The 24,780-nt window shown below is 42.9% G+C and overlaps 1 protein-coding gene and 1 long non-coding RNA gene across 2 annotated transcripts in view; both read left to right on the top strand.

The window, feature by feature from the left end:
- Nucleotides 1-24,780, top strand: part of fbxw4 (F-box and WD repeat domain containing 4) — a 104,884-nt gene that overhangs the window by 46,570 nt on the left and 33,534 nt on the right. The gene's annotated exons all lie outside the window — the stretch shown is intronic.
- On the top strand, nucleotides 6,180-23,526 carry LOC117775928. Its single transcript, XR_004616355.1, has 3 exons — nucleotides 6,180-6,327; nucleotides 12,483-12,488; nucleotides 23,517-23,526. It is a non-coding gene; the product is annotated as an uncharacterized LOC117775928 (long non-coding RNA).

Here is a 24,780-nt window from a genome sequence, read left to right as displayed (position 1 = left end):
GATAGGTCTGTATGAGCCACACATGTCAGCAGGTCTACTTTTCTTCAAAATGTGATTTATTTGCAAGGTTTAAGGTAGGGGGGAGAACAACCCTTGCTAAATGAATCCAAATACAGTGGAAACCAGATTTAGTAATCACGGATATATAGTGATCAACAGTTTATACGGATCAAAAAGCTTGGGACAGAATCATTCCCTTACTAATGCTGTTTAAATAATTCAGTTATAGTGATCAAGTAGTCCGCTTACAGTATTCATTTTGGATCTTGTCATACATGTTTGTATGTGCACTGCCAACCGAATCGAGCCAAACCGAGTGCACCCAGCCATCTCCTCCGGTTCTCCATACATAGTCTAAGTTTACAAATTCTGTATTTTTTAGCCAGTCTGAGTTTACACTTGTCTGATGACACTGTTTGTGTGTGTGTGTGAGGGCGTGTTGTGGTGTTTGTGTGTGTGTCAGCACGCTCGAGAGAAAGAGAGCGAGCAGAGTCAGGATGAGCTGAATTATGAATGAATGCGCAGCTATAAAGAAAGATTTTACTCATTTTTATTTATTTATTTGAGACAGAGCATGTTAATGAACATCATTTTAAAAACACTACATGTTAACATTCCCGAACCAAAAGCCCTGGATAAATGGTGACGTTCATGCCAAACTCAAAGCACGAACGGACACCTACAACTCAGGTGATCTGGAGGAGTACAGGAAATCCAGGTATGCGTTCCGCAGTGCTATTATCAGCACAAGTGGATTCTAACTACCAGGGCTCCAACACGAGGAACATGTGGGCTGGACTAAAAACAATCACAGAGTACAAAAGGAAGACCAGCAGTGCTGAGGTGCTGTCTGCTCTGTCCCAGATGAACTGAACACCTTTCATGCTCGCTTTGAGAGGAACTCCCCGGCTGTGGAGGTACAAGATGCCTAGGAGGACCGCTGCCCACCTGTAATATCCAGGGCAGATGTGTGAAGATCACATAAACGGATTAACACACGCAAGGCACCTGGACCTGATGGCATCCCTGGCCGAGCTCTCAAGTTGTTAGCAGATCTGCTGGCAGATGTATTCACAGACATTTTCCACTTGTCACTGCTCCAGTCCATTGTCCCCACATGCTTCAAGGAGACCATCATTGTCCTTGTTCCAAAGAAACCCAAAACCCTCTGCCTGAACGACTATTGCCCAGTAGCACTCACCCGCTTCTGCAGGATGCGGAGGCTCAACATGGATTCCAGGATTCTCTGCAATTTCTACAGGTGCACCTTAGAGAGTATCCTGACTGGCTGCATCACTGCCTGGTATGGCAGCTGCACTGCCCTGAACTGTGAGGCTCTACAGAGGGTGGTGATGTCTGCTCAGCACATCACCAGGACGGAGCTACCATCCATGGATGACCTCTACACCCAGCGGTGTAGGAAGAAGGCCAACATGATCATTAAAGACCCATATCACCCCAGCAATAAACTGTTCTGCCTGCTGCCATTTGGCCGACCATACCTAGGCATCCGGAGCCAGCACCACCAGGCTCAGAGACAGTTTCATCCACTCGACCATAAGACTGTTAAACTTCTTCAATCTGCCATAAGACTGTCATTCCTCTAAACTTTGCACCTAATCAGTATTACTTACATTTATTCATTCATTCTACTAAGTAATATACTTTATTTTAGTTTATACATTATATTTTAGTTGTATATTTTATTATATTTTATTTTATATTTTTTCAAATATTTTTGAGCTAGAAGGGAGCCTGTGACCCAAGAATTTAATTGCCAGCAACTGCTGTATTTAGTTGTTGTGCAAATTATAAACAAAGTCTCAAGTCTTGAGTCTTGCCAGATTCTAGCAAGAATGCTAATTTACATCTGTTGTCCCTTGGCAGGTAACAAAGACAGACGCATCACACACAACAACATATAGAAACAAATATAAACATCACACAAGAAAAGAGGACAAAACACAGCCTGCAATGTAGCCAATTAGAAGTGATGACAGTTCTGGTCAGCCATTGTTTAAGATGGATCTTAACAGTGGGATATACTCCCCTTTACTGACAGCACAGTTTGCCCAAATGTGGTGCACCTATATGGCACCTCACAGTCCCCTCTAGCGGTAGCACTGGTACCAATACCACTCCCAACCTTCTGTCTAATAAATTAATTTAAAGCAGATTTAAGGTTTACCCATGCAAAACCTTAAATATAAAACAAGCATATTTGAAATAACACAATTCTCAAAACTCAATAGATTATACTTTTCGAGAATGGTACAATGATGACAAGACGGTGTTTTTTTTATCAAGAACTTTTATGGCTTTCTTCTAAGAAAAGTAACGATCATTATGTGGTGATCCGTGATGATATTGTCGCATCATTTCAAATATATTGATGTTTAAACTGTAACAGGTCCAAGACATCAGCTGAGTCTGTGTGAGTGTTTGCGAGTCAGCGCGAGAGAGAGAGAGTGTGTGAGCTGCTGAGTCCGCTCTACCAGATGAGCTATATGCCACCCCATTCATTTGTTTTTAAATGATTTTTATTGTGAAATATTTACAGGAGCGCTCTCTCTCTCTCTCCATCTCTCTCTCTCGCTCTCTCAAACACACACACACATACTCAAACATTTATGGCCATTTTCAAGTCAAACCATATGTAAAAACATAGTGCTGGCAGTAGCAGCTCCGCTGCAGAACAACTGACAACACACAGCCGCTCCCGGTGTGACACATTGCTGGTGAATAGAGATATATTGATCTGATTAATGGATTATGGATTTATGGAACTCTTACTTAGACAATTTGATGTTTCAAATGAAGAGATTCATGAAGTCAGCACAAACAGATATATAGCAAAAGAGTGGTCTATTTTTGAATCTGGTTCTACAGTTGGCTCTATTGTTTCTGTACTGGACAGTGTATCTGTGATATTTTATAGTTGATGGACCACATTTTATCGTTCTATTTTTTGGGGGGTTCTTATATAGCTCTGATTTAGTCACCAATATTCACACAAACTAATCAAAGTGTTTAAGACTGCGCATGCGTTGTGTGTACCATTGAGATGCTCTGTCTTGACTCCGTCTCGAATCGACATTTATCAAATCTACACTTATTTTTCGTACATGACCAGCTAATATCATAGCTTACAAACGCAATCCCTGTAGCAAGGCATCAGATCTCACCAACCAGATCCTAGGATCTTGAGTTTCAGACAGTTTGCACTGCTATCTCCAACCGACTTAGATATATTCTATTTACAAACGTAATTACTCTAGCATTTATACCGACTTAGAACCTGCATGTACGGGGCCTAAGTAAGTAATATTCTAGTTTACTAAACGCAATCACTGTAGTAAAGCGTAAGCTTGCGCCGCTACCTGCCCCGGCTTTTGCCGCTAGCACCACTTCCGGCTAGCTATACTCAACAATCCGCCAACTAGCAGGTATTTGCTTATTTCTTGTACTCGACCAGGTAAGATCTCGGAATATAAACACAATATTTGTAGCAAGACGTCAGATCTCACCGATTAGATCTCAGGATCTTGAGTTACAGCCTACGTTACCTGCTCCGGCCGCTCTCGTTAGCATATCCTCAACTCATCGTCACTTCCACCCAGTATCGCCTGCTGAACACGACAACCACATCCAGTCTACCTTATATTTCTATACTTGACTACTAAGCTAGCAAAACATTATGCCATCTGTGCCTTGTGACTGTGTCTCACTTCAGAAAGCCAATAAAAAGATTGCTGACCTTAAGGAGGACATCCGGCAGCTTTCGAATGAGCTGCGGAACAGAGACTCTGTCTTGAGCAGCTTCATTAATGAGCAGACCAAAATACTTGAGGCAAACATCCCTGACACAGTTCTTTGGGAGCCCTCCACATGTCCCCGGCTTTCATCCTGCTCTACTCCAAATCACCGGTCCCCTTGGGCTGAGGTCATAGTCTGCGGGCGCAAGAGGGGCTCTGGTGAGGCTGTCACACCACCCTCACTCAATCTTTCCAACCACTTCACCGGCCGGTCTGATGACTCTCATGTGGGAACCAATGTCACGGCTCATCAGCAGTCTGAGCTCACCAAGAAGGATTTTGAACAGCTTTTCAACTTCTTGAAAACGTGTCGCAAATCTGTCTTTATCTCCGTTCCTATCCCAACACTGGGCCGTGGAGTTGGGCGCTTTAGCAAAATCCTCAGCCTGCTCAGTTCACCACCTTGGCTTTGTTGACAACTTCGATTTGTTCTGGGGTCGCTCTTCTTTCTTCATAAACGATGGGCTTCATCCCAATGCGCTGGGCAGCCGAATGCTAGCGGCTAACATACAGCACGTTGTGCAATCTGCTGCACGAGACTGACTCTTTACCTTCCAGACATTCCCCTCTAGAAACTTCTTCCTCAAGTGCAGCACCGCAGAGTATTACCCCTGCTAGCTCCCCCAAACGGCCGCACCAGCCAGCAACTAATCAATATAAACAGCAAATTGCGCCCCTCTCCTACACACCGGGCGCTTATTATATCCATGTTGTTACTAACCATAGGCCAAACAAAAAACGTATAAATACAGCTCGCAGGTCCAATAACCTAATCTCTGTCCCCATATCCCCCTCTGCTGGCCAGAGTGTACCTGTGCGACTGGCCCTCCTCAATGTAAGGTCCCTTTCTAATAAGTCTTTTATACTGAATGATCTCATTTCTTCATCCAATTTAGACTTTTTATTCCTAACTGAGACCGGGTTGTCTCCTGGCGGTCACACCCAGCTACTAGAGCTTTGCCCACCAAACTTTGAATATTAAAGCACTCCCAGGGATAATGGCGGTCTAGCTGTTGTTTTTTTTTAAATTGCTTCACTTGCTGCCCCATTACCACAGAGACATTTTCTAGTTTTGAGACTAGTGTGTTCAAAATTTGCAGCACTGCTCTGGTCCTTGGTCTAGTAATTTATTGCACTCCTAAACCAAATGTTAATTTTACACCCGAATTCTCTGAACTTTTATCTTTCATTTAAACTATGATAGAGCTATCATTGTTGTTGATTTTAATATCCACATTGATGACTCAACCAATGGTTTTGCAACGGAATTCATAACCGCGGCCACACATTAGATCTAGTCTTTACCCTCAGTCTGAACATCAATTCCTTGACCTTAGAGGACGTATTTGTCTCTGACCATCTCTTCGTTAAGTTTGACTCCCTGTTCATGTTGCCCAAAGAAATATCAAATCCACTAAAAGCTCACACATTTTAAATGAACATAGTGCCTCAAAATTCTCATCAAATTTGTCCACAGGTCTTCTTGACCATAACCCTTACAAGTCATCCGATCCGAATATTTTACTCAATGGCTTTAATAATACCTCTCAAACCACATTAGATTGTGAGAATAATAACATTTTCGACAAATTCCAGTCAGGATTCCGCAAACGACACAGTACAGAAACCGCTCTCCCTAAAATTACTAATGATTTATTAATGTCTGCCGATGCTGGTGATTGCGCCGTATTACTGCTCCTTGACCTCAGTGCCGCATTTGACACCATTGATCATTGATCATCACCATTGAACATTCTAATCAGTCGGCATATCTGGCACTGCCCTTAGTTGGTTCAAGTCATATCTCTCAGATAGACAAATTTCAGTTTCCATCGGAAATAACACCTCATCCTTGGCTCTAGTGTTGTGTGGAGTGCCACAGGGATCCATTCTTGGTCACATCCTGTTTTCACTCTACATGCTCCCATTAGAAACGTCATCAGCCATTTTAATGGGATATACCATTCCTATGCCGATGACACGCAAATATATTGACAACGTCACCCGCATGTGTCCCGCATGTGTCCTAACAGAGTGCCTATCCGCCATTAAGGAATGGATTTCCCTTAAGTTCCTTCAGTTAAATTCCAATAAAACTGAAATAATAATCTTCAGTCCCGACCAGCTAGCAGGCTATCATTTCTCGGTCCCATGGCAGCCAATATTAAAACTATAGCTAAAAATCTAGGTGTTACATTCGATTCTCATCTGAACTTCAAATCATTAAATCATGCTACTTTCTCCTGCGAAACATTTCTAAAATCAAATCGGTTTTATCTCTCCCGGACTGTATATTGTGAACCAGCCAGGAGCAGTGCATCAAAGTATAAAACATGTGACTTCCTGTCGCCAGCAGGTGGCGCTGTGACGATGAGTCAATATTTACATATGGATCTGATCAGGGCGGTACTTTGATCGTGTGAAAGAGGTTTGAGGCTGATTGGACAATGTACAGAGGAGTTAGAACAAATCCCTTTTTTGGTGAATCATCAAACTTTGACGCCATGCCACGGTCAAACAGTTTCATGTACATTCAAACTTTTGATAAGTTTTATTTCAATGGAGTTAAGATGACACTCACTGAATTTAGTTTGAGGGAGATTGAACAATGTGCACTGAAGTTACATAAATTTTGTGTGTCACTGCGACTTGTTGAAATTTGACACACTACGCCACTAACATGGTGTTCGATGAAAACTCACAGTTTACATATGAGTATTTGACATGGTTGTGGTCAATGGACGAGGAGGAGTACACCAAAGTGTAAGACGTGCAAAAAACAGGACATTTTCCACCAGGGGGCGCTGTGATTTTAAGTCATTTTTGTGTAGTTGTCATCAGGCGGGGACTGTTGTCCAGATTGGACCATGTATGTCCGAGATCCAACAACCTTGTGTTTGGATGGCGACTCATCAAAATTTCACGCCACTAGGAGGAGTAAAATTTTGTAGCAGGTGTCAAAACGCCCAAAATCAAGCCGATTTCCTGTTGGGTGTGGCAAAAAGTGACAAGGCTTTTTTCTCATCTGGGCATGATACATGTGTGCCAATTTTCTTTACTCTCGGCGAAAGTAAAGGGGTAGGATGACCCTCATTGAAAATTTGTAGGGGGTGTTATCGAGCCATTTATGGACGCATGTTCAGACCTGATGCACCTGCGGAATTTGGAGAGTTTTCGAGTATGGTAAGGCCCTTAAAAAGGCACTTATTTTCTAAGATGAAGAAGAGGAATAATCAACAGAGATTCAATAGGGTTCTTGAACTGTTGTGCTCGGGCCCTAAAGATTCAGTTTAGTTGCACTTATATGGCACTTACATGTAGTACTTGTAGTCTGGCTTTTGAAGCAAATTGTACTTACTTGATTCTTGTTGTTCTGGGTTTGTACCCTCATGGTTGAATGCACTTATTGTAAGTTGCTTTGGATAAAAGCATCAGCTAAATTGAAATGTAATGTAATGTAATTATTAGACGGCGAGAGTTTTCAAATAATGAAATACAGCTCTGATGTTTTTCACTGCCCTTTCTGCCAATAGAAGGGTCTACATTACATGGTCGACAACCATGTAAAAGGCCATGTTTCAGTGAGGCAGAGAGGTATAATTTATTTCTGTGTTTATTGAATATCTCTAATGTTTCCCTACCTTTCATAATGAGAGCATAATGTGTTTAACTTAAGTGTATAACTTCTTCTGTTGTTCCTTGCTTTCAGAGTTCACTATTGTAAAGTGTGGCTTAAGCTGCAGAATAGCAACACACTTTCATTGTTCCTACTGCACAGGAACTATAATAAACAGAGCCCAGTTTTTACAGCACCTTAGATGACATGAGCACACATTCGCCCTTAAAGTGCACTCCGCTCCCCCTGAACAGCTCCCTTCTCCCCCTGACCAGCTCCCTCCTGCCTCTGAACTGCTCCCTTCTCCCCCTGACCAGCTCCCTTCTCCCCCTGACCAGCTCCCTTCTCCCCCTGACCAGCTCCCTCCTGCCCCTGAACTGTTCCCTTCTCCCCCTGACCAGCTCCCTCCTGCCCCTGAACTGCTCCCTTCTCCCCCTGACCAGCTCCCTTCTCCCCCTGACCAGCTCCCTCCTGCCCCTGAACTGCTCCCTTCTCCCCCTGACCAGCTCCCTCCTGCCCCTGAACTGCTCCCTTCTCCCCCTGACCAGCTCCCTCCTGCCCCTGAACATCTCCCTACTCCCCCTGACCAGCTCCCTCATGCCCCCGAACAACACCCTGTAATTGTAACTTGTCGACACTGAAAACTGAAGTTGAATACGAACAATTACAAAACACATGTGCGCCGAAGGCACACACACACACACAAAGGAGAGATATTTTGCAAGTGTGTGCATTGTTCAAATAAATGGTGTGTTTGCAGTCGAAAAGACATTTTCTGGACCAGCACCACCCATCCATGTTATTGAAAGTACTTGTGGACCCACACAGAGAGTAATGTGTGAGGCTGATTGATTGATTGATACTTGTTTTGTACTACCTTGACTTCAAAAGAAAAAAATCTTAGAGGTAGAACTTATTATGGTAACTTGAAAGTCATGACTTGTTAGGACAGTGGTTAAGACTACTATAAGTTTACTAAACAACTGTTACATACGATACCATAGACGTTCAATTGAGCTAAGGTTAGCAAAAAATCAACTTAGCTTTGGTCTTGCCTTTCCTTGGGCTTTCCCTCACCATGGTCAATATCCAAATATTCCAAAGAAAGTGGAGAAAGCAGATGTCATCAGGGATCTCTTGATGGGGAGTCCAAACAAATCTGACCACATGTCATCTGAGCATCAGGTACTTGCACACAATACGTCCTAGTACATGTTAAACAGCCACATTAAAAGTGGTAAATTGTACCTATATGCAATTTAGAATTGTTGCATATTCACAAGAACATGCATGTTAGCACTGTAGTTCTGTAGGGGCAACTGTTCCTCAACCAGAAAGTCGACGGTTCGATCCAGTCTTCCTTATCTGCATGCGGAACTGTCCTTGGGCAAGATACTGAGCCCCAAATGGTCATCAAGAGTAGAAAAGCGCAATATAAATACAGACCTTTTTTTTTACCATTCTTAGTTTTTTCTTAAACTGTTGTCAATATCAAATGTCTCCAGATAATTCGTATATGTTACTTTTAAGTGAAGCTACTGTCAAGTGTATTGTTAGTTGCTTCTGCCTATGTTTTTTTTATATATAAGGCTTTGGCACTTTATAATTATAAAAGATATCAAGGCAACACCAAGATATTTGAAATTTGAGATTGGTGAGAGGTGTAAAAATGCATCTTCATGCACATTAACTCAAAGGTTTACAACTTGGAGAGCTACTAAAAAATCTATCTCTTTAGAGATGCAGATCATCAATTTAATTACTAAGATATAGCTAAATGTAATCTCTGAAATAAATTGCAGGTGACTAGTTTAAATTTTTGTGGCTGGTTAGAGTATTTCCCACCTATTCCCCTCTCTTATTTTCTGTGTCAAAAGAAAGAAAGTAACAATGGGTAAATGAACGGCCCTGACAAGATCTTCTACCAACTGGGAATTGGGATCTGGTAAAAAATACTCTCACAAAGCGATTATTGTACAAACTTGAATATTTGATCAAATGCCTGTGACAGATTTTACATTAATCTATGAAGTTTAATTAGATGCAGTAATCTGCTTATCTACTTTTCACAAAAACAATATGGCCTGGCTGAACTATGTTAGGTATAACTGGATCTAAACTGAGACCAAGTTTTCATGGGAGGTTGGAAGATTTGTATATACCAGGGTACATATACAATTTTCTTAATGTCATATTTATTTTTGATTTGTGTGCTCTGTGGGAGGAAACTTATGCCATATATAATCTATATTTGAGAAAGAATATCCTCTAGGGTAATATGTGTTTTCTCTTGTGAGGATTATTTGAACAACATAAGGACAGATTCCTTATACAATTTGGGAGGGCATGGTTTCTTGATCAAGTGGCTTTTGTCTTTGCAGTTTTATACATCCTGTATTACTGACTGCATGCAAAAAAATCCTCCTAAATTATAATTATAAGTATATAGTCATTTATTTTCATGGTCCTCTCCTAGAGGAGGAGGAGGATATTAACCTTAAGATTTAAACAAAATAAAATGATCTCTCAGCATTATCTGTTTGATGCCCTGTACATTCCATGAAAAGACAAGCAACTTTATTGAAGAGTATTGATTTCTGACTGTAAAACCAAAGTAAGCTCTAGTGATGATATTCTAAATGCTGTGTCTGCATAAACAGTCTTGGTCATCACATTATTTTCAGACACTTGATTGAAGTGAATGACACAATGCTGCAGGATAGTGAGTAGCATTTGCCATTTTTCACCACGGTTCAGTATTAATGTGCTTGAGTAAAGATAAGTGTTCCTTCTGACTTTAACCTGAAACAAACCTTAGCTCCAACCACTACCAGTTATTTCTCCCATACCAAACCTAAGACCTAAACCCAGGCATGGAAAACAGGACGCGGGCTCTTGGAGTTTAATTTTGTTCAGTACTTCCTTTTTCCCTCTGCAGCAATTAATTCTGTCTTTTGGATCACACAAAGAAGTCTTATGATCAGCCATAGAGAGAAGATCCCACACAAGTGGACCCATCAGAGCAGCACCCCACATTTTCACACTGTGTTCGCTCATGGCTACACACAGAGAGGAAAAAAAGCTTCAAAGAGAAAGGACTCTGACAATCACTTCCAACTCCCATGATTCCCCTCTGTTCCTTCAGAAAGGGAGCCCTCCCTTTTCACAATCAAATAGCCAGGCGATGATTCTTGACATTCCTAACCCTGAAAGGAACAGGGTTAAATGTCTGCAGTGGGCTGGATGCTCTGTTATACAAATTGCAGCTGTATTGTCTTTTGAGTGCATGTGTATATGTGACATTTTGAAGGTTGACATATTTGATGGGTCCCATCAGCCAGTGCCCCCCTCTCTGCTCTGTCTGCCTGGAAGGCTCACATTCCTGCTGCAGTGAGCTCAGAAGTGCAGGGTGAACTGCGTGGACATGCAGCAGGTTGTATGTCTCCCCTCTGTTTGGTTTAGCCAGTAAAAACCTCAGCAGGGCTCCTTTTTCTACCTGTCTGGTGGCTTTTGACGAGAACGCCTGTTTCTTAGTGTGTCCCCAGGCTCCTGTTTGGAGCTCAGACTTAGCTTTACAAGAGCCTCCAACCACTTCTTTACAAAAACACACACTGCATTTCTTTAGCAGTCCCCACACTAAAGGATAATGCCCTTAGCTTCTTCTACATTGTCAATTAATTAATTATTCCTTTCACTTTTTTTTTGTGTCTGTGTGTGTGGCCCCTAAAGCCAACCTGACTCCTGCAGTGAGACCAGACCGGCTTAAATCAGGACTTCATTCCACTGTGTCACAGTTGTTCCCTCATAACAATCACTAAGTATAATGCCCACTAGGACCACCAGTCTACCTATCTCACAAAGTAGCTGCCACACTGCAGCTCAAACTGCTTCATACTCAATCAGCAAAATTATTTCTTTCTAAATATTTTATTCTGATTGAGTCTTTGATATTTCAATGTAAATTTTTACATCGCACTGAATGACTCGGAGTTGGGGCATGAGTTAAAACCTCGGCCCTATTTTTGTGCTTAAGTTAGTAAATTTTATCTTTTATTTAGGGCTGTCAAACAATTAAATCGTTTGATAAAATTTTTACTAATTGATTAATCTGCATTTCTAAATGCCCTGAGCAAACATAGGATGATGTTATTTAGAAATTTTTAATCAAACTCAAAGATAGCCTTTATCCTAAACAATTGGGGCATCTGAGCCTTTGCTTTTTTATTATTTTTGCAAATATATGATGGTTTTAAATCAAACAAACAACCAAACCTTTACACAATTAAATGTATTGAATGTGAGCCCATCTGTAGAAGCAGTGTTGTGCCAGTTCACACTTAAAAAGAACGAGTTCAAACTTCACTTCATGCAGATGAAAATGGACTAGTTCACGTTCATAGTAAATTTTTTATTGGGATGATTTAGGTGACAAACGTACTATCATGTGTTTGGTTATGAATCGATGGTGTCTGATCAAGTGTGCGTTTTGCTCCGCTCATTCCTGACTGTGAGCGTCACGTCTCGTGTTGTACTGAGCACAAAATGTTGACAAGTCATTTTCATGATGTTTAAATGCAGCCTCATAAAGTCTGGAGTGAATCAAACAAGCACTAAGTTACTTCATGTACTGATCAGGTCCTGATAACTAGTGATGAGTGTTTATTAGTTCAAGTGAGAGGAGAGTGGAGGAGGACACAGAAACTCCAGCTCGGTACAAACCAACTGCAGCTTCTGCTCTGATCATGACGCAGCTGATCACTGAGCAGCTGTGACCAGAGAAACTCTGTATTTCACTGTTCTTCTACAAAGTCACTGACCGGCTGCTTCACGTGAACGAGCTCTGATCTCACTGCGTGTGTCACTCTGAGCGAGTGAGTGGGGGCGGGTATGGGTACATGGAGCGGGTCATTCTGCGCATGCGTTAATGCGTTAATTTTGACAGCCCTACTTTTATTGTAAAATTATCAATTCCAAGACAGTGTGCAACCAAGTACAATACAACAACCAAGTCTATGTAAAATGATATCATCTTACAATAATACTATTTTCAGTGAAGTGTAGGGTATTTGATCCTATGTATAATTCAAAACAGAAAGATAAGAAAGAAACCAGATTTTGAGACTTATTAAAGATGTGAGATAGAATAAGAGCATCATTAGGCTACTAAATATAAGCTGTAAGATAAGGAGGTTCAGGGAGAGTAATACTAATAAGAGGACACAACCCTCCTCCAGAAATTATGAAACATTGCAAAAAGACAGATGTGAAAGTGCTTCTGATGTGGCACAAGGATAATCTGTGGAATCTGGTGTTTCAGTCATTGATGTTCCCCTGTTGTACAGTTCCTGCGCCTGGAGCAAATTATCACGTGCCAACTGACCCAGTTTGTGAAGCTTTGACGTTTTGAACCACATTTTTACTTGGGCTCGGACCATCCTCCCAGTTTTCTTTAAGCAGGTCCAACACCCCTCTTGGTTTCCTGCCAAACAGCAGTTCAAAGGGAGAAAAATCCCTGGAGGCCTGGGGACCTCCCGCACTGCAAACAACAGAGGGTCTAGCCACCTATCCCAATTAAGGTAGTCCTCATGCACAAACTTACAAATCATGGACTTTAAAGTCTTATTCAGATGCTCAACCACAACGTCGGTCTTAGGATGGTACACACTGGTCCGAATAGTCTTGATACCCAGTAACCCGTAAAGTTTCCTGAGTGTACATGCCATAAACGAGGTGCCCTGGTCAGTTAGGATCTCTTTCGGGATCCACACTCGGGAGATGACCTGAAACAGTGCCTGTGTAGCCTGTGCTACACATCTAATATCAGTCCCTCAGCTGTTGCGCGTAGATGAAAGGACGGTCATTGGGTCCTAGCTTAGCGGACCGGAACCTGTCTGAGTATCCCCCGACAACAAGGGAAGCAGACACACAGCCTACTCCGCCGCCGGCCAGCCATACGCAACTGCTGTCGCCTCAAACATTTTATTTTTTTTGGATCAAATTTTTATTTAGGGCATATCACAAACATGGTACACATACAAAAACAACATACCATAAGAGGAAAAACATACATAAACCCAGACAACCCCCCCATAAAAAAAATTTTAAAAAATAAACCCACCCCACAATCCCCAGGACCCTGTGGACCGGTTACTGCAACATTAAACATTCATGTACAGGCACATAACAGGTAACATAATAAGAGGTCCGATTAAACAAATCACAGCCGGCTTTTCAGTACTTCTACCATTGAAAGCCACATCTTCACATTCACCTCTTTAGCCCCATTAATACGGGCTGTTGATAGTTCCATAGAAAACAACATTAAGAAAAGTTTAAATCCACTGCTTGATTGTCAAATTATGTGGATGCTTCCAATGCACTGCCACCATTTTCTTAGCGGCTGTTAGAACAGCAAGCACCATCCGTTTTTGACATTTAGGGATCTGAAGTGACGGAACATCATTCAACAGCAGAACTGGTTTGGTCGCGGGTACTGTCTCGGACACGAATGCTGTCAGCTCCAAGGCAACACTCTGCCAGAACCGTGCAACAGGCGGGCACCCCCAGAACATGTGAAGAAATGTGCCTGGGGTCTTTAATGAACAAAGGGTACAACTGGCATCACCAATAACACTCATAAAATACAATCTGCGAGGAGTCAGGTAAGTCCTGTGAACAAAATTATAATGAATTTGTTGGTGGTCGGGATTCCTAAAGCAAATTTAATATTAACCCACACCTTGCTCCAATCAAAACCAGGTACAAGTCCCGGGAAATCCACCCTCCACACCCGATCCAGCGGAAGTGTTTTGTAGGAGGCTTCCATAATATATTGATATAGGGTTGAAACCATGCCCTTCGAATCTCCTTTAGTCATGAACAGCTCGTGAAGCAGATGTGTAGGCAAAAATATCGATCATTATGTCATGATCAGTGTTTATTGGCCGGTCTTTTCAAACAAATCAATGTTTAAACTGTTGCGGGTCAGAGACATCAGCTGAGTCAATGTCGTTGTGAGAGAGATAGATAGAAAGAGAGAAAGTGAGTAGCAGAGTCAGAGTGTGTGTGTGTTTGTGTGTGCACCGTTACTTTTTTCTCAAGATCCGTGACTATCATACAGAAGCTACGCAATTTGTTTAAGAGTATTCAACCACTTAAAATTATCAATCAATCAAATGATGTTGTGTGGGGGGAGGGACGTAGAGAAAATTAAGTTAATGTTATGGGGCAGAAGTGCAGCCGAGCAAACAATATTTGCACTCATTTACTGGAGGTTGGTTGGTGTTCACATGTAGTTTAAGGCAAGGAACATGGAACGACAAGGTTCCTGTGTTAGACCAGGCTGAGATAGTGATAGTGGGGATTTAGGAATGCCTTTGTATGAGACAAAAAAGCCTGTATAAAAATGTTTAACTTAATTTATTTAGATAATAATAGTTTACTCATACAATGCTCCTGGCGGACCGTAAGCAATATTGCTCAAATTGTTTTCTAATTGTATTTGTTTAATTATATATTAATTTCTGTCTTAATACATATACTTCCGGGTGCAGGGCGTAGGCCAAATGGAAGTGAATATGGGTCCTGAAAGTGTTGGCAAACAGCGATCTGCTCTTTAATTGGTTGTTGCAGATTTTCGACAGGACGTAGCCCGATGTTATGAGAAACAGAGGTGACTAACTGGATGTGGTGTAAGTAATGTTTTGAATTGCTTTCCCTGTTTGCTGTTTTGTGAGACCTAAAACATCTCTCTGAAAACTGCAAACGGCATGAAAGTTGCCACAGTCACAATTAGGCTACATTTGGATGCAGGCTACAGGACTGGCATATTGTGTGTTGTGTTGTTTTTGTTGATTCTGACTTCAATTATTTAAATAGACTAAGGGATCACATTGGAATCTGGTACTGTTTTTAGCTCAATTTATTCTTATCTCTCTGGTAGGGAGTTCTCAACTGAAATTAAGGATAACTCCTCCAAGCCATCCAGATTAACCAGCGGGATTCCCCAAGGATCAATTGTAGAGCCACTCCTTTTTAATCTAAAAGCTACCCTTCGGTGATGTAATCAGGGGACACGACATCTCTTTTCATAGCTATACCGATGACACACAACTTTATGTGGCTTCTAGGTCTCCTGATGACACAGGAGCAATTCACTCCCCTTTTAAATGTATTTTAAATATTAATGCCTGGATGTCACAATACTTTCTACAGCTCAACGAGGATTATACTGACATTTTAGTAATAGGTTCAGAGAGAGAATCTGGTCACAAAATTTAATTCATTCTGACATACCTCAAGCCAAAAAGCATGAAGCCTTGGTGTTGTTTTTGATTCTGAGCTGATCTTTAAAGGGGACATAGCATGCAAATTCCACTTTGTTAGTGCTTCTACACGTTAATGTGGGTATCTGGCATGTCTACCAACCCAAAAACTCTGGGAAAAAAACACTCGCGCGTTTTGTTATGGTTCCTCTAAGTCAGAAACGTCATGCTTGAGTGACTCGAATGAGCTTCCTGGGTTTTGTGTCGTAACAAGGCACTGGAAGTCTCCCTACATGGTCTTGGCCCACCCCCCCCCCCCCGTCCCCCCACACTCGTTACGCCGGGTTTACACCGGACGCAGCGAGGCTGCGAGGCAGCGCAGCGCCGTTCCCAAGCATGCAGCCGCCTGGCTGTTCGCACGGGACGAGCATTTCTCCGCTGGTCAGCCCGCGATTCACTCACATGTGGCATTTGTCTGGATCGTTGGGACTGGGAGGCTGCAGCAGTTGCTCGGGCGCGACCGCTCGCTCTCCCATGCGTGAGCTGGAATTTGTGTCAGCGCCACACAGCCAGCAGTGTGGAAGACTTCCGCAGTGTTCAGCACTACTGTAACACCGACACACACAGAGCCCCCCCACTCGTTACGCCGGGTTTACACCGGACGCGGAAGCGCCGCTGCGAGGCAGCGCAGCGGCGTTCTCCAGCACGCAGCCGCCTGGCTGTTCACACGGGACGAGCATTTCTCCGCTGGTCAGCCCCATAGACTGTATATATAAGGTCAGCCCGCGATTCTGCTTTCTCCGCTTGTTGTTGTACCCGTTGAATGTCGGGGTTCGGGGGTAAATGATGGTCTTCATAGCCCCCCCCCCCACCCCCCCCACCTCTCTTTCTCTCTCTGTCTATCTGCTTGTGTGCTTGTAGTGGATGGGCAGAGGGGGACATTTAATTATGTGATTGGGAAAATTAAAACTCCAGGACAACAGAAGGGGAATACAAAGTATGGGATGCATATTTGATAATTTATATCATATAAAATATGTAATTTATATTGTTTAAAATCGAGGGGGGAGGGGGGAGCTGGCTCATTAGCATTTAAAGGAACAGGCACTCAAAACAGGTCACTCTGTGGAGGGCTGTTTTATACAGGGTAAAAAGGGTGCTGTTTTAAATGATCCTTGTGGTATTTTGACCAAAGTATGTTACAGACATTTCATTAAGACCCCAAGGAACCATATCAACTTGTGGTAAAATGGGCATGCTATGTCCCCTTTAAAGCTCATATAGGGTTTGTAACAAAATCTGCTTTTTGTCATCGAAAAAATCTTGCTAAAGTTTCTCTTAATGACTGATGTTTGTTCCATACTCTTCTACCAGTGCAGCCGTTCAGGTGTATTGATGATGGCAACCCCGCTAGCTAAAAAAACGAAGGCATGTGCATTTCAGCCCTCATGGGCAGAAGACTATGCTTTGTTTTTCATAAGGACCGTTCTGTGTGCACGTTATGTTTTGGAAATGTTGTTTGCCGAACATCCAGTGCTCCAGTGAAGCACCACTTTGAGACAAAGCATGAAAGAAGTTTCAAAGATCAGGCAGACAAGGAAAAGTCAATCAAACGTGCAGTGTCCAGGTATGGTAAGCAACCCAACTCTCTCAAAGTCTTTGCCACTGCCAAAAACCATGCGACTGAAGCAAACTATCGGATAGCTCACTGCATTGTGAAACATGGAAAGCCGTTTACTGATGGCGAATATATTAAGGAGGCTTTCCTCTCTAGCTCAGAGGTTCTGTTTGAAGGACTACCAAACAAATAGACAATTGAATCAAGAATAAAAGACATTCCCATATCAGCTATAAGTGTTGAGCGACACATCGAAGAAATGGAGAAAATGTGAAAATGAGACATGAGAAAATGTCTTGGCGCAGCAAACAGCAGGGATAAAAGATGCCGTGGTATGTAGCATTGCACTTGATGAGACCGTTGATGTGAACAATGTACCATGCTTGGCAGTCATGGCAAAATACTGGGATTCAACTGTAAGAGAGGAGCTCTGCTGTTTAAAGCCAATATCCGACACAACAAAAGGTGAGGACATAGCCAAGGTGTTTATCAAACATTTTGAGGAGCGAGGGATTGACATCGGTAAGATTTTTGCAGTGACAACAGATGGTGCCCCCGCCATGGTCGGGAAACAGAGGGGAACAGTTAGATTTATAGAAGAAAAAGTTGGTCACCCCATCATGAAACTCCACTGCATAATACACCAAAAAACCTCTGTGCAAAGATGTCAAAGTCAGATCTTAATGAGGTTATGGCTACAGTGGTAAAGATTATTAACTTTATAGTTAAGCGATCTTCACTGATGCACCGACAGTTCCAGTCGCTGCGTGAGGAAATGGACTGCGCGTACAAAGATATCCCTCTCCACTCAGCGGTTCGCTGGCTAAGCTGCGGAAAAATTTGGGAGCGGTTTGTCAGCTGCTATGATGCCATCAAGGCCTTCCTGGCTGAAAAGGGCCAAGACTACCCAGAACTTGAGGATGACAAGTTGGTTGTGAAACTGAAATGTAGCTGATTGAGATGAAAAGTTCAACACTGTGGGTGACTAAGTTTGCAGAGCTAGAAACCGCAGCAGAGCTTGATTACAGCGCCACCAAGTGGTTGATTGATATCATGTGTAACAGAAAGTTGATGGACATCAATTCCAGTTATTGTGCCAAATTTTGTGTTTCTAGCTCATTCCATCTCACAGGAATTTGCGCCGAGGGCAAAAATCCTTAAGATCCCCCTTTTTACAATACGGTATAAACATATTTGAAAAGTTTCACGATGATTGGACAAATATTAGAGTTATGGCCAATTTCCTTCAAAGCCTTGGCAAAGTATATGGTTAATAACGGCCGTGATTTTTGACCAATCGGAATAATCTGACAAACTATATATCTCATCTGGAGGATGAAGTCAAACTGAAGGATGATATGATCCTGGACTTGTCAACTGGTGCTAGTGCTCAGGCCAAACCACTAAGGACACCACCATTCCATTGTAATGGTAATGGTAAATGGATTTGTATTTATATAGAGCTTTTCTCGTCTTGATGACCACTGAAAGCCCTTTAAAGTACAGTTTTGCCATTCACCCATTCACACATTCGTACAGTGCATCTATTAGCAGCAATCTTTTTTTTTTCTATGAGGGATAATTCAGGATTCAGCATCTTGCCCAAGCACACTTCGGCATGCAGATAGGGAAGACTGTGATCGATCTGCCAACCTTCTCTACCCTTCAGCCACAGCCGCCCCACGGTTCTGCTCTGTCACCACTGAAGCTCTGGTGGCTGCCCCTGGTCACGTTACTGATCGTCTTGGGAGCTAAACCCAAGGCCTCAGCCAGCTCTACTCCACGTGTTGAGCCCACTGAAGGTTGGTCCGTGGTGGGCAGGGGTAAGCACAGCATCAGGCAGGTTAGCAGCTTCAAACATCATTAGGAAGTTCACCTCGAAAGGTTCTATCCCATTACACTCTGAGCTTTTAAAAAACATATCATACATGAGAGTGTCTTCAAGCCGCATTGATATAATTCCAACAAAGAATTATTTGTTCCAATCTGTTGGGCCCTGCTTACTTTCAGTTTTTAACAGTTCCTTGTCTGATGGCCTAGTCCCTGCTTATTTTAAAACTGCGCTTGTAAACCCCCTTTAAAAAACCTGGGCCGGATCACTCCCTTCCTGAAAACTACAGGCCAATTTACAAGATACCGTTTATATAAAAAAAAATTGAAAAAACTATGTCAATCCAACTAATGTCTGTACTAGAAAACAATCTTTGAAAAGATCCAATCTGGCTTCTGCAAGTACCACAGCACTGAGACTGCCCTGCTCAGGGTTACCTAATGGCAGCTAATGATGGCATTTGCTCAGTCCTGGTACTTCTGGACCTTAGCGCAGTATTTAACACAGTGGACCACAGCATTCTTTTAAACAGACTGGAGCACTGGGTGGGGATATCTGGCACAGGGCTGCAGTGGTTTGCTTTCGTACCTGTCTAAATGTAAGTTCTGTGTGTCTGTTAATAACTATGTCTCATCATTTTTAACTGTAAAGTTTGGTATGCCGCAGGGATCAGTCTTGGGGCCTATTTTATTTGTATTGTACATGCTCCCCCTTGGGAACATAATTCACAGGCATGGTGTCTCATTTCATTTTTATGCTGAAGATATGCAGTTGTACTTGCCTGTAAGACACACAGAACCGGGCATGCTGAGTTCACTCACTGATTGTCTCTAAGATATTAAAAACTGGATGTCTCAGAATTTTCTTCAGCTGAACTCAAGCAAAATAGAGTTTCTTGTCAATGGGTCCCAGCAAATGGCAAAACAAATACTGCCATCTGCATGTTCCCTTTTTGACAAAATTAGGCCTGCGGCATAGAATCTGGGAGTCTGGTTTGACGACAAGCTACGTTCTGAGCAGCACACCACTAAGTTGTGCAATCATATTTTTATCACCTGAGAAATATTTCTAAAATACGATCTATGCTAAATTTTAAAGACACAGAGACCATTTTACATGCTTTTTTCTCATCACGGTTAGATTATTGTAGCATCAGGTCTGGTGAAAATGTACATAATTTAATGTGGTCAGGAATGCGCGTCCAAAAATTGTTTTATAACGCCCCCCAGTCTTCCTACTCCTTTACTTTCACCTAGATTAAAGAAAATTGGTACACGTGTATCATCCTCTTGACACTCTTAGCCAAACCCAACAGGAAGTCAGCCATTTTCGTTTGAAAATGAAATCGTACTCCTCCTAGAGCTTTCATCAGATCAATTTCAAAATCAGTGAGTGTCATTGTAACAACATGGAGATTAAAAGTTGTTAAAAGTTTGAGTTTTCGTCACACGGTGTGAAGATGGCGTGGCGTCAAATTTCGATATCTCGCCATCCAAACAAGATGTTGTTGTATCTCGGACATACATGGTCCAATTGACTCCAAACTGGACATGTATGACAAGAGTTCAGGCCTTTTGACATCTACACAGAAATCATGACTTAAAATCACAGCAGTTTTTTGCACGTCTTACACTACTTTGATTAATTCCTCCTCGTCCATTGACCGCAACCATTACATGTCATTAAGCAGACGCTTTTATCCAAAGCCGTTTTACAACTTTAATCGATTTACATTATATTTTCTCCATGTGGTCTGCACTTGATGGCGTGGAAACCCTAACCCGTAATGCACGATTAGTGAGCGTGGTGTGGTGCCACGTGACGGATGCATCTATGTCTGCATCGCAATGCATCCCAAAAACGATTAATCCCCCACCTCTAGTATCTATTATATCAGCCTTCCTTAACAATGCACCTTTACCAGCAAGCTTGATGAAGTGAACCATCTACCGTTTTACTTACTTGCACTATAATCATGCACTATCATCAAGAGGGTCTGACAAATCCATAAACAGACATTTTTTTTCCTGAATATTTTCTAGATGCTATGACGATCACTATTAATAATTCACAAAGCAATGATTTGGCCGGACCGGGTCTTCATCCTGGTGGTAGGCACATGGTTGGAGCCTTGCTCTTTTAGCAGGGGTGCTAATGTAAGCACAGATGGAGGCCTCTGTGTTTTGCTCTCTGCTACTTTTTTTACTTTTGTTTGTCTCTTCAGTTCTCAGTTCTCCCACTCTGATCACCTTCAGCATAGATTAAGTCCTAAACCTCCGACCAGCCACCTGTCAAACTTTTCGTTGAAGGAGCAGCAGCTCTCAAAGGGATTTTCCAGAGATGCTGACGCCGGGGGAAGCGAGCAGGAGAGAGTTAGACTGAGACAGTGGACATATTGAACTGTGCTGCCGTCAATCTACCTGGCAAATGTTCGCTCACTGTCGAACAAGATGATGAACTGCTGCTTCTCAACAGAGGAAACTGACTTTTTCAGATCCTTCGCCCTGTGTTTCACTGAGACCTAGCTGGGTGACCACATCCCAGACAGCTCACTACATCTACCGGCACATTAAGTGTCCCAGCAGGGAGAAAAACACACTGGACCATTTCTACACCGTAATGAAGGACGTTTTTTTGCTCTGTTCCCCGTGCCACTTTGGGACTAAAAAGTAAAATATGCCTAGTCTGTTGTCAAGACTTTGAAGAGATGGACCGATGAGGCAAAGCTGGAGTTACAGGCCTGCTTTGACTGCACTGATTGGAGTGTTTTGAGGCTGCTGCTACAGACCTGGACGATCTCACATGCACTGGCATCTTACGTTAGCTTTTGTGAAGACGTGTGTGCCGACAAATTCCTTCTGCACATACAACAACATTAAGGCCTGGTTTACAGCAAAACTCAGGCAGCTTCTTCAGGCCGAGGATGAGGCCTACAGGAGTGGGGACAGCATCCTGTACACACTGACAAAGAAGGTCAAAGTTGCAAAGAGGTGCTACACTGAAAAGCTGGAAAACAAACCCATTCCCTCTGACCTCCCCACCTGCAATCAGGATCTGTAAGAAGGTTGTGAACCAGCTCCTCTAGAGACAGGTGATCAGCAAAGCACCAGGCCCAGACAGCTTTCTCCAATCTTCACCCAGATCTTCAATCACTGAAGCTGTGTGAAGTTTACTCCTGCTTTGAATGCTCCACAATCACCCTGGTCCCCAAGAAACCCACCATCGCAGGATTAAATGACTACAGACCTGTCGCCCTGACTTCTGTGGTAGTGAAATCCTTTGAGAAACTAGAGTTGACCTTTCTGAAGGACACGGTAAATGGTCTGTATATATATATACCGATTTTCTAGTCCTGATGACCACTCAAAGCGTTTTGCAGTACGGATTTGTTTGTTTTTTTGCATTCACCCATTCACACACACATTCATACAGTGCATCTATGGGCAGCACTTTGGTGGACCCAGCTGCAGTTTGCCTACTGGGCAAACAGGTCAGCAGATAATGCAGTCAACATGGGATTGCACTACATCCTACATCACTTCGGCTCCCCCGGGACATATGCAAGGATCTGTTTGTGGACTTCAGCTTAGATACCCAGGTATGCTCCACTCCAAACTCTCCCAGCTCACTGTGCCAGCCTCCACCAGTTAGTGGATCACAAACTTATTGACACAAACTTCCTTCCACCCGGACAATCAGCACTGGTGCCCCCCAGGGATGTGTGCTGTCCCCACTGCTCTTATCCCTCTACACCAATGACTGCACCTCAGGACACCCAGCTGTTAAACTCCTGAAGTTTGCACATGACACCACGGTCATCTGCCTCATCCGGGATGGTGACGAGTCTGCATTCAGACGGGAAGTTGAACAGCTAGCCCCCTGGTGCGGTCAGAACAACCTGGAGCTAGACACTATCACAGTGGACTTCAGTACCATACTCAACAGCACACTGTCTGCTGTGGAGTCTGTCAGGTTTCTGGGATCCACTAACTCCCAGGACCTCAAGTGGATGTCCAACATAGACATGCTCATAAAAAAGGCCCAGGAGAGGATGTACTTCCTGTGCCAGCTCAGGAACTTCAACCTGCCTCAGGAGCTGCTGATCTAGTTTTACTCTGCAATATTCCAGTTTGTCCCCTGCACTTCTATCACTGGCTGGTTTAGTTCGGCCACTAAACAGAACAGGAACAGAATAGAACGGACTGTCAGGACTGCAGAGAAAATCATTGGAGCCAACCTGCCCTCCATCCAAGACAAAAACTCGTCCACAGTCAGGAAACATCACTGCAGAACCATCTCACCCTGGACACAACCTGTTCCAACCTCTGCCCTCAGGTAGGCGCTACAGAGCACTGTACTGTACGACAACCAGACACAAAAACCGCTTCTTTCACGGGCCGTTGCTCTGATGACTTAACCAGTCACTTGTATTGTCCTAGGGTTTAATGTATTATTGTATGTTTTTTCAAAATTAATGACAACAATTTCTTCTGCTTTTTGGTTGTTTGTGTTTTGTTTTAGTTTTCCTCTTTCTGAAAATGTTCTCACTTGTGACCGTAAAACTGAGGTACTTAACTGCACCCCTATTCATTACATAATCCACATGCTACATTTCCAGTGATTAAGGGTTGATCACTTCAACAGTATCAAAACCAAACCACCCTGTGACTTTTACCACTCACACCCAAACCCTTTGAGGGCAGTCTGTAGCATTGTAATGACTCGCCAAATCAGCTTATGGAACTCCAACTTTTATTTTCAGTTTATTTGAGTGTTTGTAACATTAAGAACACCTTTGGATTGTAATCCTTTTGTTTGAAGTATTTAAGGGGCTGGGGGTATGAATTAATAGTTTTACTGTTGTGGTAGAGACATCATTATTTAATTACAAATGAACAGGCTCTCATCCCCTTGGCATGAATTAGTTTCTGTTTGTATGGCATGTGCTAAGCTCCTTGTTTTTAGTTGTTAGGGGAGAATGAGGGGTCACTACCCCACGCAGTCACAAACTCAGCCTTACCACAGACTCCCCATTGGCCCAGGCTTAGTCATGAGATCCTGGCAAAGAGAGCTCTCAACTAATAAGACGCCCTCTGGGGAAACCCTGGTCCAATAAGAAGACCCCCTGGGGAGAGGCTAGAGGATTACTAGCCTAAATCTTCAAATTGAGCTCCAGGGCGAAGGGGGGTGGTGGTGGTGGGTTGGGGGGCAGCAGCAGACTTCTTTAAATGGTTGCTATGGGGCAGGTATCAAACATGCAAAAGTAGCACAGAGTCACGGTCATGGAGGGTATTAAATGGCAACAAAGAGACAGTTATTTTGCAATAATCTGCCCTGTTGAGTGCAAGTCATTCTCCAATAATCAGAAGGCAAGGAGCAAGCTTGAAAGAGCTGTGATCACGAGAGCATGGTACTGCAATGGGTCTGGTCTCTCTCTCTTTTGGTCTTGTTAACATAACATCTCAGGAATGCCTTGAGGTAATTTGATACAAACGTTCAGTTAGACTTAAAGGTGAACAGAGTAGATTCGGGTGTTCAGAGGTCAAGCTCACAGTGACCTCATGTTCTTGTGAATGTGATATTTCAGAAACACCCATAGGGAATTTCATTGCATCTAGCACAAACAGCAAACATCA

This window comes from Hippoglossus hippoglossus, chromosome 15, assembly GCF_009819705.1.
Source record: "Hippoglossus hippoglossus isolate fHipHip1 chromosome 15, fHipHip1.pri, whole genome shotgun sequence".
Lineage (NCBI taxonomy): Eukaryota > Metazoa > Chordata > Actinopteri > Pleuronectiformes > Pleuronectidae > Hippoglossus > Hippoglossus hippoglossus.
This window is presented reverse-complemented; position numbering and strand designations above follow the sequence as displayed.